The sequence below is a fragment of the Eubalaena glacialis genome, chromosome 19 (assembly GCF_028564815.1).
Source record: "Eubalaena glacialis isolate mEubGla1 chromosome 19, mEubGla1.1.hap2.+ XY, whole genome shotgun sequence".
NCBI lineage: Eukaryota > Metazoa > Chordata > Mammalia > Artiodactyla > Balaenidae > Eubalaena > Eubalaena glacialis.
In genome coordinates, this window is record NC_083734.1 from 50,220,028 (window position 1) to 50,234,810 (window position 14,783).

A 14,783-nucleotide genomic window follows, 5' to 3' on the forward strand; every position below is an offset into this window, starting at 1 on the left:
ATTTTATTTTTGTTGTCACTGTGAGATTTCAACTCTCAGCGCTCTTAAATAATGGTTAAAAAAAAAAGAGAAACTGAAATTCTTTATCTTGAGATGTGTTGGCAATGAAACTTCCTACAAAATTGGCTGCAAGTCCAATTTCTGCCCCCTAACGTGTTTATTATTACTATGAATCAAGAACATCTCTGCAAATGTTCGGTAGGCAAAGCATCAAGAAAGGGGCAGGAAGAGCTGGGTTATAAAGATGGCGCCCTCACTCCCACTTCATCCCGATGCCAACCCATCACTCCCACAGGTCAGGAGCTGTGAAAGTATTGCCCTCTCCTCATTGGAGTTTCTAGCTGAGGTTCCTGTCACTGGTGGAAAGTAAGCTGGCAATCCCCAGAGGCATAAGATAAAGAGAGGCATGGGGTGGTGTAGGACACAGTGACCTCAGGACAGAAAGTCAAAGCGTGGTTCTGAATTTTGCCACGAATGAATGTGACCTCAGCAAGTGACTTGACCTGTCTGCATCTCGGTTCCTCATCTGCAAAATAAGGCAACTGGATCACCCAATTTTTAAAGTTCTTCCCAGCTGTAGAAATCTTTATTACGAGAATAAGCACAATTTACAAAACAGCAATTTTCAAATCTGGGCCTCATTTGCAATGTTTCTTACCCTATGGGGCTTCTGCAACCTGAATTTCCTGAAAACAAAACAAAACAAAAAAAACCTAAAGCACCAAACAGTTCTTACTGTCTTCCTTCAAACATTTTTGTTGCATCTCATGAACTATCAGGGAAATACTAAATCCCAGGGCATTTGGATTCCAGCATGTCTTAAGGGATCATATTTGCGTGGATTAAAGAAGAGACTAACAACAAGGTCCTACTGTACAGCACAAGGAACTACATTCAATATCTTGTAATAACCTATAATGGAAAAGAATCTGAAAAAGGTACACTTGAAACTAACACAACATTGTAAATCAACTATACTTTAAAAAAGAAAAAAAGAGAAAAACCCACCATTTGACTTTACGAAGTTTTATATATAAAACCAGAACATTTTTCGGTTTTAACAGCCTAAACGCTACAGACTTGAAAAATCTGATGCTAGGCAAAAGATATGCAAAATCTGATCCTATTGTGAAGGAGGTAATATGTCGTATGGTTACTAAAAATATATCAAAGATAGAAAAATTTCTATCCAAAGGAGAAAAAAAAACCCTTTATCTATATTATACTTCTGGTTTGCCTTCCAAACAGGTCTAGAAATACCTCTAGATAATCATATTTTAAAACTTTAAATCTGTATTTTTTTAAGTTTATTTTTAAAATAACTGATAAATTATTGTTAAGACCTTTATTCAAATTGTAGCCCTTCTAAAATATTTTATGATAAGATCACTACAGGGACTTCCCCGGTGGTGCAGTGGTTAAGAATACGCCTGCCACATATATACAATGGAATATTACTCAGCCATAAAAAGAAATGAAATGGAGGTATTTGTAATGAGATGGATGGAGTTAGAGTCTGTCATACAGAGTGAAGTAAGTCAGAAAGAGAAAAAGAAATACAGTATGCTAACACATATATATGGAATCTAAGGAAGAAAAAAAAAAAAAAAAGGTCATGAAGAACCTAGTGGCAAGACGGGAATAAAGACACAGATCTACTAGAGAACGGACTTGAGGATATGGGGAGGGGGAGGGGTGAGATGTGACAGGGTGAGAGAGTGTCATGGACATATATACACTACCAAATGTAAAATAGATAGCTAGTGGGAAGCAGCCGCATAGCACAGGGAGATCAGCTCGGTGCTTTGTGACCACCTAGAGGGGTGGGATAGGGAGGGTGGGAGGGAGGGAGATGCAAGAGGGAAGAGATATGGGAACATATGTATATGTATAACTGATTCACTTTGTTATAAAGCAGAAACTAACACACCATTGTAAAGCAATTATACTTCAATAAAGATGTTTAAAAACAAACAAACAAACAAAAAAAAAGACTACGCCTGCCAATGCAGGGGACACGGACTCGAGCCCTGGTCCGGGAAGATCCCACATGTCGCGGAGCAACTAAGCCCGTGGGCCACAACTACTGAGCCTGCACTCTACAGCCCGCGAGCCACAACTACTGAGCCTGTGTGCTACAACTACTGAAGCCCACACACCTAGAGCCCGTGCTCCACAACAAGAGAAGCCACTGCAAGGAGAAGCCCGTGCACTGCAATGAAGAGTAGCCCCGTTCACCACAACTAGAGAAAGCCTGCCTTCAGCAACGAAGACCCAACGCAGCCAAAAATAAATAAATGTATTTAAAAAAACAGATCAATACAGATTTAACAAAGAATTACAATGAACAACAGCTAACTAAAGGTCAATCAGAGTCTTATTGTTAGGTCAGTAGGAAATTATGATTCGGTTCCTCGATGGTGTAAAAGGAGAGCATACTACTGTAAAATGTCACAAAACATAAATAGCTTTTCTTCTTCCAAAGATACAAGTAATCCTCGTAGCTCAACAAAGCAGAATTGCAAACTTGTCAAATCACCTAAGCCTTATTCCATGATCCTAGCCAATTTTCTCTTCTGTATTGATCTGGCTCCTCTTTTGGCCCTTTGCATATAAGACTTTGAATTGTTATTGGTCTAGTTACTCTATCAAACTGTAAATCCCTTGAAGGCGGTATCCAAATTTTATACTTCCTCTGTATGCCTAATTTCTAAAGGAAGTGCCCTCTGAAGGCATCTAATCCAAAGTTCTATCCTTTTAGAAAAAATTTATATTATTTTTTCTTATACAGGTAATACATTTAGCACAGACTGAAAGCTTTCCAGCAAAATTCATTTTCTCCTTCCTCTGTAGCATAGAGTTGTTGCTGGCCACATAGATGCCTATCAGGATTTTGTTCCCTGCCTGCCTTGTAGTTGGCAGTTGAGTTTAGCCATGTGACTGTGTCCCTGGAAAGGTGTGTGAGCTGAAGTGATGTGTGCCACTTTGGGAACAGATTCTCTTCCATGCCCCCTCTTCTTCCTTGTGACAGCACCCAGCCTTGACCATGTACAAGACGACAAGGCCCTGGGACTTCCCTGGTGGTCCAGTCGCTAAGACTCCACGCTCCCAATGCAGGGGGCCCGGGTTCGATCCCTGGTCAGAGACCTAGATCCCACATGATGCAACTAAGAGATCACATGCCGCAACTAAAGATCCCGCATGCAGCCACGAAGATCCTGCGTGCCGCAACTAAGACCCGGCACGGCCAATTAGATAAATAAACATTAAAAAAAAAAAAAAAAAAGATGACAAGGCCCTGGGGAAGGGGGGAGCCACAGGATGGAAGGAACCCGGGATTGTGAATATCTGAATGGAACAGAGCCCCCTGCATATCTGGAACACCTACCTCAAACTGTTAAATGAAAGAGAAATTCATTAAGCCTCAATACTGTGGATTTCTTAGCAGCTTGGCTTTTTACTCTAACTAATGCATGCATATTTATAGTGGAAAGGATGAGAAAATACAAGAAGCAGAAGAAAAGTCACCTGGACCCTACACCAGGGGTCCCCAACCCCCGGTCCGCGGACCAGTACAGCAGAAGGTGAGCAGCGCGCGAGCAAGCGGAGCTAGCGAAGCTTCATCTGCCGCTCCCCATCGCTCCCCATTGGTCACATTACCGCCTAAACCATATTCCCCCCTCCCCCCGCCCCGTCTGTGGGAAAAACTGTCTTCCACAAAACCGGTCCCTGGTGCCAAAAAGGCTGAGGACCACTGCCCTATACCACCTAAATAATTATTAACATTTTGGGGTAGTTCCTTCTCGACTTTACTCTATGTCTACAGAAAAACCACATACACATAGTTTTCTACAGAAATATAGCCCCTCTCACTTAATATCATCGTCTATCTAATATATTAATTTTTTTTTTCTTTTTTTTTTTTTTGGCCGTGCCACACAGCTTGCAGGGTCTTAGTTCCCCAACCAGAGATCGAACCCAGGGCCCTGGCAGTGAAAGCACTGAGCCCTAACCACTGGATGCAAGGGAATTCTCTAATATTTTTCTGTATCAAAAATACATATAATTAATTTTAATGGCTATATAATATTCTACTGCTTGGATTTATCAAAATTTGTTCAACTAATTTTTCATTGTTGGCCACTTGCATTTTTTCCTTTTAAAAATTCTGTTATAAACAACCCTGCAGAGAACATTTTTATACACAAACCTTTACATATCCATCAGGTTTTTTTTCCCCCCAGGTCTCTATTCTCAGCATATCTTTGCAAAGATGTTCCCTCTTTCTGGGGACCTGCATTAAGTCATTATGTCTGATAGGTGTTTGCAAGGCTGCCTTCATTCATTATATTTTTGAACGAACTCCTATTTATGTTTTGTCAACCGGAAAAACCAAACAAGGTCCAGCTCCCCACTCAGCACCCGGAATAAGTACCTGACTCCCTACGCAGTATCAGGCAAACTCCCCCTGTACAATGCAGTCCTGGCTAGTAACATGCACAAAAGGGAAAGCAGTAGTAGACCTTGCTTCCTGCTGACAAACCTTGATCTACATCTGTGTTGCCAATTACTTGTTCAACAAACCTGTTACTTTTTTGGAAATAATAAATAATTCAGAGAAAGTCATTTTGAATCCTCTGACATCTGTTGCTTGTAACGACTCTGAATTATTCATCAGTGAGCATAAACAGCATTAATTAAAGAAAAGGACTGAGGCAAACCATGGAAATAGAAACGAACATTGCAGAAGAAAATGCCTTTACTCAACCCATACTTTACTTGTCATTGACAAATATCCAAAGAGCCCGCCAGTCCTTGGAATTTAAAGGAACTGGTACACTTAGATACCAGAAGGCATGATCCAAATGAGGATCACTATTTCATGTTTCCAAACTTGCTTCTTTTCTTCTCCTTCAGAAAACTCCTTCAGCATTCTACCTGCTCAGTTCTCTGAGTCTCAGAGAGTGTCCTGGTATTCAAAGGGAAAGGAAATTTACTAATTGAGCTGCAAAAGAATTGCAAGAAGTATCCCAGATCAAGTCATCCTATGCTCATTTGTACACTGAATTTTAGATATATTAATGGAAGAGGTCTCCCAAATCAAGGACGGCTCAATTCATCTGGCTGCTACCGCCTGATCATTTATTTCCATGACGACACTGGCACTTCCTCTTGACAAAGCGCTTTCTTGTGGTAAAGAGCAAAAGAGAAAAAACCTTGCAGCCTGGACGCCTATTCCACACCGCTGGCCGTGGGCTGATTCTTCCCCCAGTCTGTCTCTCTGCACAGGGAGAGTGATACTATATTCTGTAACACTCTCCACTGTAAAAGAGCCTACGGACTCTGTCTGTGTGAAGGGAAAGTGTGAGCTGAAGGGAAACGTGTTACAGAGTTTACGCAGCACTGTTGGTAAACAGATGCCTCCAGAGATGGGGCCCCGGGTGTCTCAGTAACTGGCTTCTCAGGGACCAGAAGAAACAAGCCTCTCTGGAAAGGCAAGGTGGGGGGGAGTTGTGGAGGGTGGTTTGAATCGGGAGATTTTCCGAGAAACCTATTCCTGTGTATGACTCTGGTGACTTGCTCAGTTAAGGATTTCTCGACTCCGAGGTAACCTGGCCTCCAGCTCCCCCTACTCCGGTACCAACCGCTGGGGTTGCTGTGGGCAACAGAGGAGAAACGCTGGACAGAGAACAGAGCGGCCAGAAGAGGAAGGGGAAAAAAAATGAAACCCAACAAGACTGAAGAAAGCCACAAGCCCCATTTGGGGTCTTTTCAAAACCTCTGAACTCAGAGGCATGAGAAGCAACTGGCAAGGTCTTCTTGCTGGTGGCCACTAATGAGTGGCTACCGTGCAGAAATGATCATTCCAGTCTCTCCAGATCGGGTGCACACAGACCTCCCAACGCTTCCAGAAAAAGAGACACAGAAATCCTCCATGCACTTTTGAATCCTCTTTCAGTAACATCCTTTCAAAGGATTTCAGAAATGGGGACAAACCTCCCTTGTTTTTTCCCAGTTTGGTTTGTTGTTATTGTTTTGTTCCTGCGGGGAGGAAGGTTGGAAGAGGAAGAGGAGATGGTGGAGGGGAGCTTGGAAGAGAGGAGAAATGGTTGGCTCTGCCCGGCTCAGACTGGCCCTTCATCAAAGGGGGTTTGTTGTTAAAAACAGCAGAGAACGGGTGGAAAAGAAGCCAAGGCTCTCAGTTTCCCAAAAAGAGGCTTGTGTGTCTCTTTCAGGCACTACCCAAAATGCAGCTACAGATTTAGAAAAGATCACTCATATAGCATTGGATTTGAAGAAATGAACTAAAAAAGATCTCTTTTAGAAAGACAATGGATGGGTTTGCTGGGTAAGCAGTCCCTCCACCGAAACCCAAGTCCAGCTGGGATGGATGAAGCCTGTCTGTAACGTCAAAAAGTTTCCCAGATGCCCTCACAGGCTTCATTTCATTCAAATATTCAAAAAGCAAACACTGACCCAGAGTACTTTCTCTTTAGGGGGAAAGAAAAAGGCACTACCTCCTTCCTTTCCAATCCAAGCGGTCTCTAAGCTAGAGGTAAAGTGAGAGTCTTAGGGGCTGAACACAAGGTGACCCTTTCAGCACCGGCTAATCGGGGTGCCATCACTCTTAACAGGCAGAGCCTGGAGGCACCTAGACTGGAGTCTTGGTTTGGTGACAATGCTATGATGCACCTGGAAATTGGGGTCTGTGAAAACACACTCTACCTGCGAGCGCTGAGCAAGACTTTTCGGGCGAGGAGGGGAGCACCTGTGTTCTCAATCTAGGAGAACTCATAGGGCAGAGGGAAGCTGGGACCCTCAATGGAGGCCACCCAATCCTCGAATGCTGTCTGAATGGTAAAAAAAACTGGAGTCCCCAGTGGAAATACCAAGGGACAGCTCAGAAAATCTTGCCTCAGAGGCAACACCCAGTATTTCCAAACTTCACCTGGGAATCTTGTTACAGTGCAGATTCTGATTCAGAAGTTCTGGGATGGGGCCTGAGATTCCGCATTTCTAACAAGTTTCCAAATGATGCTCTGCTGCTGGCCTACAGACCATACTCTGAGTTGTAGCAGTTCAACCCAGGCAACACATCAGAATCACTATAGTTCTGAAAGGGAACCCCCTGACCCAGTCCTTCCCCTGCTCAATTAAATCAGTATATGTGGCAGTGATGCCAATCACTGGGCTTTTTTTTAAGTACCCCAGGTGAGTCTTATGTGCAACCAGGGTTGAGGACCCACTGGCTGGGCTAATTCTGGCTCTCACTATCAACTAGATATGTGGACCCAGGAAACTTAATCTCTAGGAATCTCAGTTTGGTATCAGAAAAAGGGGATATGCTGGCCGAAATGGATTGGTATAGAAACAAATGTGCAGTATTTGAAAGCACTTTGAAAGAAGATAAAATACAATAGTTAGTTTACTCATCGAGTCTTAGTTTCCTTGGTTAGAATGAGGAGTTCATAGTGTCCCCGACTAATCAAATTTCACAAATACCAGCTGCGTGTTAATTCTATGGAAGAGACTGCTTTTGGCTGAGATCTCCCTGTTGTTCTGTTAACACCGCAAAGCCCAATGCACTGGGATTCTTTCTTAAATGACAACTGACTCATCAATGGATTTTAGGTCCCAATGGCATCCTAGCCAGTACCTTGAAAAATCCTCCTAAAATTATTTTAAATATGGATTCCCAGCACCCACTGATGACTGGTGCTGATCTACGAAGCAAACCCACATTACCGCCCCCCCACCCCCACTCTTCCCCTATCTTGCCAATCCCAAGCTCCCTGGGTGCAAGGAAGGTTCTCTGCTGCCAATTTTCAACTTTCTGTGCAATGAACAAAGCTTCGAAGGGCATCAGTTCTGCCAACCACCAATAGATGGCATCAGCGGTCGTGCAAGGTCGTTTCAGCCTCCGCCTCGTTCCTCAATCTCTGTCATGTTTGCTATGTTTGAAATGCAGTGTCTTGTTAAAAACTAACTGAAGGTAAAAGGGTTAAAAAAAAAAAAAAGTCAAAATGCAGAAGTGTCTTTGGATAATAAAACGAGAGTTGTAAAGGACTAGGAGTCCCCGCCATCCCCGGCTCGCTCAGGAAACAACTTTACCAGCAACCGACGTGTACCCAAGCTAGGTTAGTGTCATGTTGCATTTAGAACAAATGGGCTTTCAGAAACTCATCGGTGAGAAGAGCTTCTTGTCCCCAGCTGACATCACATTGAAGCTGATTCTCAAACGCATACAGAAACCACAGAGAAAGCAAAACAACCCACCACCAGAAGGCAAGGCTATAACCGCAGCAACACTCGCCAGAACAAAGACCCTCTGAGAACCAGAGCTCCAATTCCTCTTGTGTGCTGAGAACATCACAGCTGTTCCCAAGAACCCCCCCCCCACCCACTTATCAACGGCGGCCACGCCGATGTTCACGCCAGGGCAGCTGAGTTCTCTGTGCAGGAACCCAGGTAAGTGCCATCGTCTTAGTCTTTCAAAAGTAACACTCAGGAATTCTGTGCATGGCCAGCATGGTGTATGCTATTTGAGATCACTGGCTCTCAGCCAAGCCATTTTATTCTCCAGGGGACATGTGGTGGCACTGCCTCCAACTTGGTGGCACAGGATACATTCTGGTGATCACACTGGGGAAGGAGGAGAGGATGCCACTGACATCTGGTGAGTGGAGGCCAGGAATGCCACTAAACACCCTACAATGCACAGGACAGCCCCTCACAACAAAGAATGAGCCAGTCCAGATGTCAATAGTGCTGTGGTTCAAGAAAGCCTCCTCCAGAGGCCAGGAATTTCCGCCAAGAAAATTTAAATTCCAAAAGCCAATTTCCTACTGTCGTCACCAAAAAACATCCTGACCGAGAAGACAAAAGATAATTAATGGGAACTCCTTCCTGAGAAAAAGAGCAACCTTCCCAAGCTTTCTTTGTCCCTGTTTTTGAGAACAGAGTGTCCCTCGTTTTTGCCAAGGCCCCCCCTCTTTTGGACCTCATTCTCACCTGCCTTCTCAGGAACTTGGCTTCCTCCTCCTCAGCATCTACACCCTCCCTCACCACCTCCCTCTACCTGGTTCAGAGAGGCTGTTTTCCCCTTTTAAAAACATCTCTCACCTACAGAATAACATAAATACCTGTTGAGTCTATACTGATGTAAACAAATAAGTGGATAAATAAATAAATGGAAGAGAAGGGACAAAACATCCTCACAGAAGAATTCCAAGAAATAAACATAGAAGGAATGAAAGAAATAGAAAACCATTAACAGAACATGATGGTAATAATGGCTGCCGGTGAGATCCACTGGTGAATGTTGAAAGTTTTTAAAGGAGAAACAGGTTACTTGCATAGTCTCAAAGCATCTCTCCAAAAGCATTTATTAATCACTGTGGTGGTTTTAGCACCCCTAAACAACTTTTTTTTTCATGCCCTCCCTCTACTGGGTAGCGCTTAATCCCCCCCCACCTTGAATGTGGGCTGGATTTAGTGACTCACTTCTAATGGATGGAGTAGGTCCCAGGGACAGCTTTCTAGAATATCAGGCTGACCTCTGGCAGTTCTATTCTTAGAGGTCATGGAGATATTTTGACACAATATCCAAATGCACCACACACCTGGCTGTGGCTGGCAGGTGGCTTTGATGCAGAGATAGTGTAGCGTTTACCCTGAGTGACATTAACTTGTAGAGCAAATCTGGTTGGGGTGCGGGCAAAGCAAACCTTATAACATGCCTAAAGCGACAGGTTGGTGTAGCGAAAGAACAATACCTGGTTCCCAAATTCAAAACTGTGTAACAGCCATTCAATCACCGACCACGGCCACTTCAAAAGCCTTGGTGACAACATCCATTAAATTAATACCCCAGTCACTCTGGGTCAGAGTAAATATGAAACAGGTACAACTGAAACCTTTCTCACTCGTCCACAGCTCCCTCTCCCCATCTTGTATCTGGAAAGAAATGTGAGGTCAGGAAAAAAAATCTGGATGCCTCAGAGCCCTTTTCAGCTAAAATGGGAACAAAAGCAGGCTCTAGAAGGAATCAAGTGAACCTTAGCACAAGAATGCCAGCTTGTTATTTTGCAAACAGTAGGGTCAAAGCCCTGTATATAGGGAAAACAGTTTGGGGCAGAAAATTAATATTCACTGCTGAGACCTATTTGCCATGAGTTGACTCTGGAAGCAAATGGGTGAAAGATGGATCAGGATGAAAGCCTTCATCATCTCCCATCCTACCTCCCACCAACACCAGGGACCACCACTCCTCCCAGAGCCAGCGAACCCCCAGTGGGGTCCAGCTCAGCCACAGGTGCCACAAGGCAGGGGCATCTGATTCTCCTTTCCTGTGTCCAGGAGTAAGTTTTTCAAGGGAGGGGGCCGAGGACACTGAATTTGGAAGGGCAAAGGACTGCTGTGAAGAGGGACACTTGGAGGAGCGGTGAATTGTGTTAAAGGAAATGAGTAAGAAAAGGTGAATGCCTGGCCCTATTCTCTGCTGGGTAAGGCCAGAGTGCCCTGCCTGTATCCCTTCACAAGGTAAGGGTTGCTGTAAGTGTTGACTGCTAATGGGTCCCATCTGGCCCCCTAGTCTGTAAAATTGCCTTTGGCCTATGGGAGCATCTCCACCTGGAAGGTTATACCTGCCCTGAGGGAGGCCCATAACCGATCAATGGCTGACATGGGAGAGGGAAACAAAAGGCTGACCCCTGGGCAAGGGGAGACAGAGCTCCCCAGGAACCCAGCTAAAACTCCCCTCTCCCCCACTGCCCTGCCACTCTCCTCACCTCCACCTCCTACGCCAATATATCATCTCCATGAGAATCCCTCGACTTCTAAACAACCTGACCCAAGACATTGGGAATTAGGCTTCCTTGAAGTTTTAGGGGTTTCTGGTAGATCCTGGGAAGAGAATTTCCAGTTCAAGGACTCCAGTGCTCCCTTGAGGACAACTAGGCAGAGAAGACTAAGACCCAAGCCCACCGATGCCCCAAGCACCAGAGAGAAAGCTCATGTCCTGGTTCTCCCTTACTCAGATTGGAGAAAGGACATCAGAAGGAGGTGCCCCCCCCCCATACCTGGGTGACAGAGCCATGTCCTAAAAAGATCCTACTACAAAAGGCTGATTTTGCTAGTTCCTGGACACTGTGTACTCAAGTTGGGAAAAACTCAACACTGGCAAATCCAATCTCACAGATCACTTATAAGGCAAAAAAAGAGTTATGTTAACTATCAAGTCTTTTTCAACAAGGTATTTAAAATGGGATTTCACACTGGTGCTAGAATTGAGGCACAGACGATCTTTCCTTGGTGTTTTTCAAGGCTTTTTCCTCTATACCAGATCAGTAGGAAACTCTCTCCTTTACTCTCTACTGCCTTCCCTCCTTCCCCTTTCTCACTGCCCTGTGCTCCTCTTTGGGCTTCCTAGGATCACCTCCCCCATTTCTCATCTTAGGGTTGATCTCTGGGGACCACTCTAAGACATGTATACATCCAATAATGTAAAATCTTAAAATCATAGTTCCAGAGGGCATACTCCCAGTGAATAGCCCAAGAATGCAAAGCATGTGTCTATGACCTAACTAGTCATAATTTGCTAAAGTACTTGATTCTTGGGCAAAGTAGGTTAAAAGCCAGAGAGTTGTAAAAGAGTGGTCTGAAACAGCCTAAGAACTTTATACAACTCATAACAATGTGCTTCTTTGGTGCAATTTTACGTTAGCTTTTAAAATTAGCTTTCATAAATCTTTGCCTGGCCCATTATATTTCAGATGTTGAATTTAGGACAGTGTTCAAAGATTTTTATGGGGCCAGTTCACGGTTTCAATTCCAATTTACCATTTTTCCTTTACTGACTTCCTTTTGGAGTTCACCAGCATATGGGTCCTTAAGGACTAAAAAAACCAATGAATTAATCAAAGGGAAAATGTTCTGTTTCTCCCGTTTAGAAATTCATTGAAATATAGATGAAGTCCATCCTGAACAGCAGGACGTTCTGAGAAAGCCATCAGCCTAAATGCCTTTATGAATAACTATTATGTTAGAAGCTCAAAAGATCTTATATCTCAGCCAGATGAATAATCAGGCCACTAGGGAACACAGGGAAGAAAATGAATATAATGCAGGTCTATATATTTTTTTCCTCTGCTTGTCTGAACACATAAAATATCTTTTTATTTTTACCACCATATACACATTCAGGTAGCTTCTCCTGGTATCAGTGATGCTTCTCGACTCTAAGTTAAGGACTTCTGGAGGCTGAATTTGCTTCCTCCGGCCTCCAAAGCACTATGTGAAGTACAAAATCATTACATCATGAAGGCAACATCCTGCTTAACTTGTAAGAACTATTAGTATGGGCTCAGGTAAAGCTGATTCAATATTGCCACAAATGCATACTGTGGAAATACATGCCACATATTCAATTAAAGTGATTAATCAGTATTGTAACTAAGTATTGAAAAAAAACAAAACTGGGCTTCCCTGGTGGCGCAGTGGTTGGGAATCCGCGTGCCGGTGCGGGGGACACAGGTTCAATCCCTGGTCCGGGAGGATCCCACATGCCACAGAGCAGCTGAGTCCATGTGCCACAACTACTGAGACTGCTCTCTGGAGCCCGCAAGCCACAACTACTGAAGCCCACACGCCTAGAGCCCATGCTCTGCAACAAGAGAAGCCACTGCAATGAGAAGCCCGAGCACCGCAATGAAGAGTAGCCCCCGCTCGCCGCTACTAGAGAAAGCCCACCTGCAGCAATGAAGACCCAATGCAGCCAAAAATAAATAGATTAAAAAAAAAACAAAAAAAAAAACTAACCCAAATCAAGCTTTCAATTCCCCCTACCTGCCAATCAGAGGTACAAAGAGAAAAATACTATCAGTGTTCATCTCTCCTTAGATATTATAAACTGTTACTTGCTATGCAAAGGCATTAACAAGTCCAAATTACTACAGGATGCTTATGGTTTTAAAAAACACAAATGCTACATACGATTAGTATATTACTATATATACGTGTGTATATATAAATACAATCTATGTATTTGCCTATAATTATTTTGTGATCCAACTAGTCTTTTTTCCTTGAAATATGCCATTCAGAAAATACCATTACATCATGTAAATAATTTCCCTGGCTCCACCCCAACTGCATAAAAGCAGTCTTTTTTCCAGTACAACGTGTATTTGGAAAGTGCCTGCTTTGTGGTGTTCTTGTCCAGGTCACCATACTTAATTAAGCACACGATAGAAAAAAAGGAAAAAGAAAGGAAAAATCAAAACTGTAGCTAAGCTCCCTCCTCCCAACTCAGAATCAGCAGAACTCTCCTTGTCAAAGGACCAAACACATGAACTTTAATGATGCGAGCCGCCAACACCACAGTCATCTTTAAATTCAAGCAGTACATTGTGAAAGCAAATGGAACGCTACCCAGGTGAGAAGTGGAAGAGAAGTTCCCCAGGGAACAGTGATGGGCAGGAAGTCCAAGGACCAGGTTGAGTGCTGGCTGTGTGACTGATTCGGTGATGATGAGCAAGTTATAACATACTTTGCGGCTTCAGATTCCTCATCTACAGTTAAAACACTGGATTAAATGGTCTAAGGTTCATGCCAGGTCAAAATTCTCAGATTTTTAAGACCACCTCAACACCTGGGCATTGCTGAGACTCCATGACACTGATCCTGACTCCCAAGGCTGCACTGTGGTCGCTGAAAAGAAGATTTTGCTTGTCACTCTCCAACACAATGGGATGGGTTTGGAGCAAAACAGGAAAGACATGTCCTGTATGATATGCATGTGGTCCCCTTAAGTGAAAGAAAATTACCTATTTCATTAGTTCCCAAAGGATACGGAGTATCTTTATTCTAAGACAGACCAGACTGACTCAGGCACTGCCCCGACAGCTATATATTATCCGGTGCTGTTCTATTGGGACCTATTATCTATTTGACTCAAGTAGGAAGATTCTAGAAGCATTTTCAAAATGGGAATACAGAATATGTTTTACTTCTAATGTGAGTAATTTGAGAAACCAGTGGCATTTGCTCTCCTCATATACACAGTTTAAAGCAAGAGAATGAAAGAGTTCTGAGCCCTACAACAGAAATAAAGGCTAACCCCTGCAGCACAGTGCAGAGGCTGCGAGAATATGCTGGCATCTTAAACTGCTTATCCACCTGTAATGAACAATGGCTATCCAGAGGCTGACAGAGAAAGTATGGAAAATCAATGAGCATTCACTTTGACAGACAATTCTGGGGGCAGAATACCTGCCACCAGGTAATAAATCACTTCATTTAAGTTTATCTTTTTAGCAGTGCACAGTGGATTATACCCATACATCACTTCAGCCCTTCTTTTCTGCCCTGTTGACAAAGGACAAATTGAGAAGGATGGTCAGAAAGCTGGGAGAAAGAAGGGGGGAAAACAGAAGAGCTCTGTTCCTAGGCCTGTGTCGTAAAAGAAATAATAATGATGATGATGATGATGATTCAATTTCATTGTTTTCTAAGCATCAGTTCCATCTGTAAAATCTTACGGCACTTCCTGGATTTACCAATGAAGTGACCATGGGTTGGAAAATAAAGGTAGCTTTTTTTCCAGATCCCTTAGGACATACTATATATCTACAGTCTCAGTAGGATCTCAAGCACTTGGCTTTTCTAACAATGGGTGAGTTTATGGGTTTCACTAATGATACTGCTTAGAAACTGGTACCCTGAGAAGCCTTGCAGCACAGAACTGAATATGGTAAATGGGACTTCAGGTGCAGCAATATGGT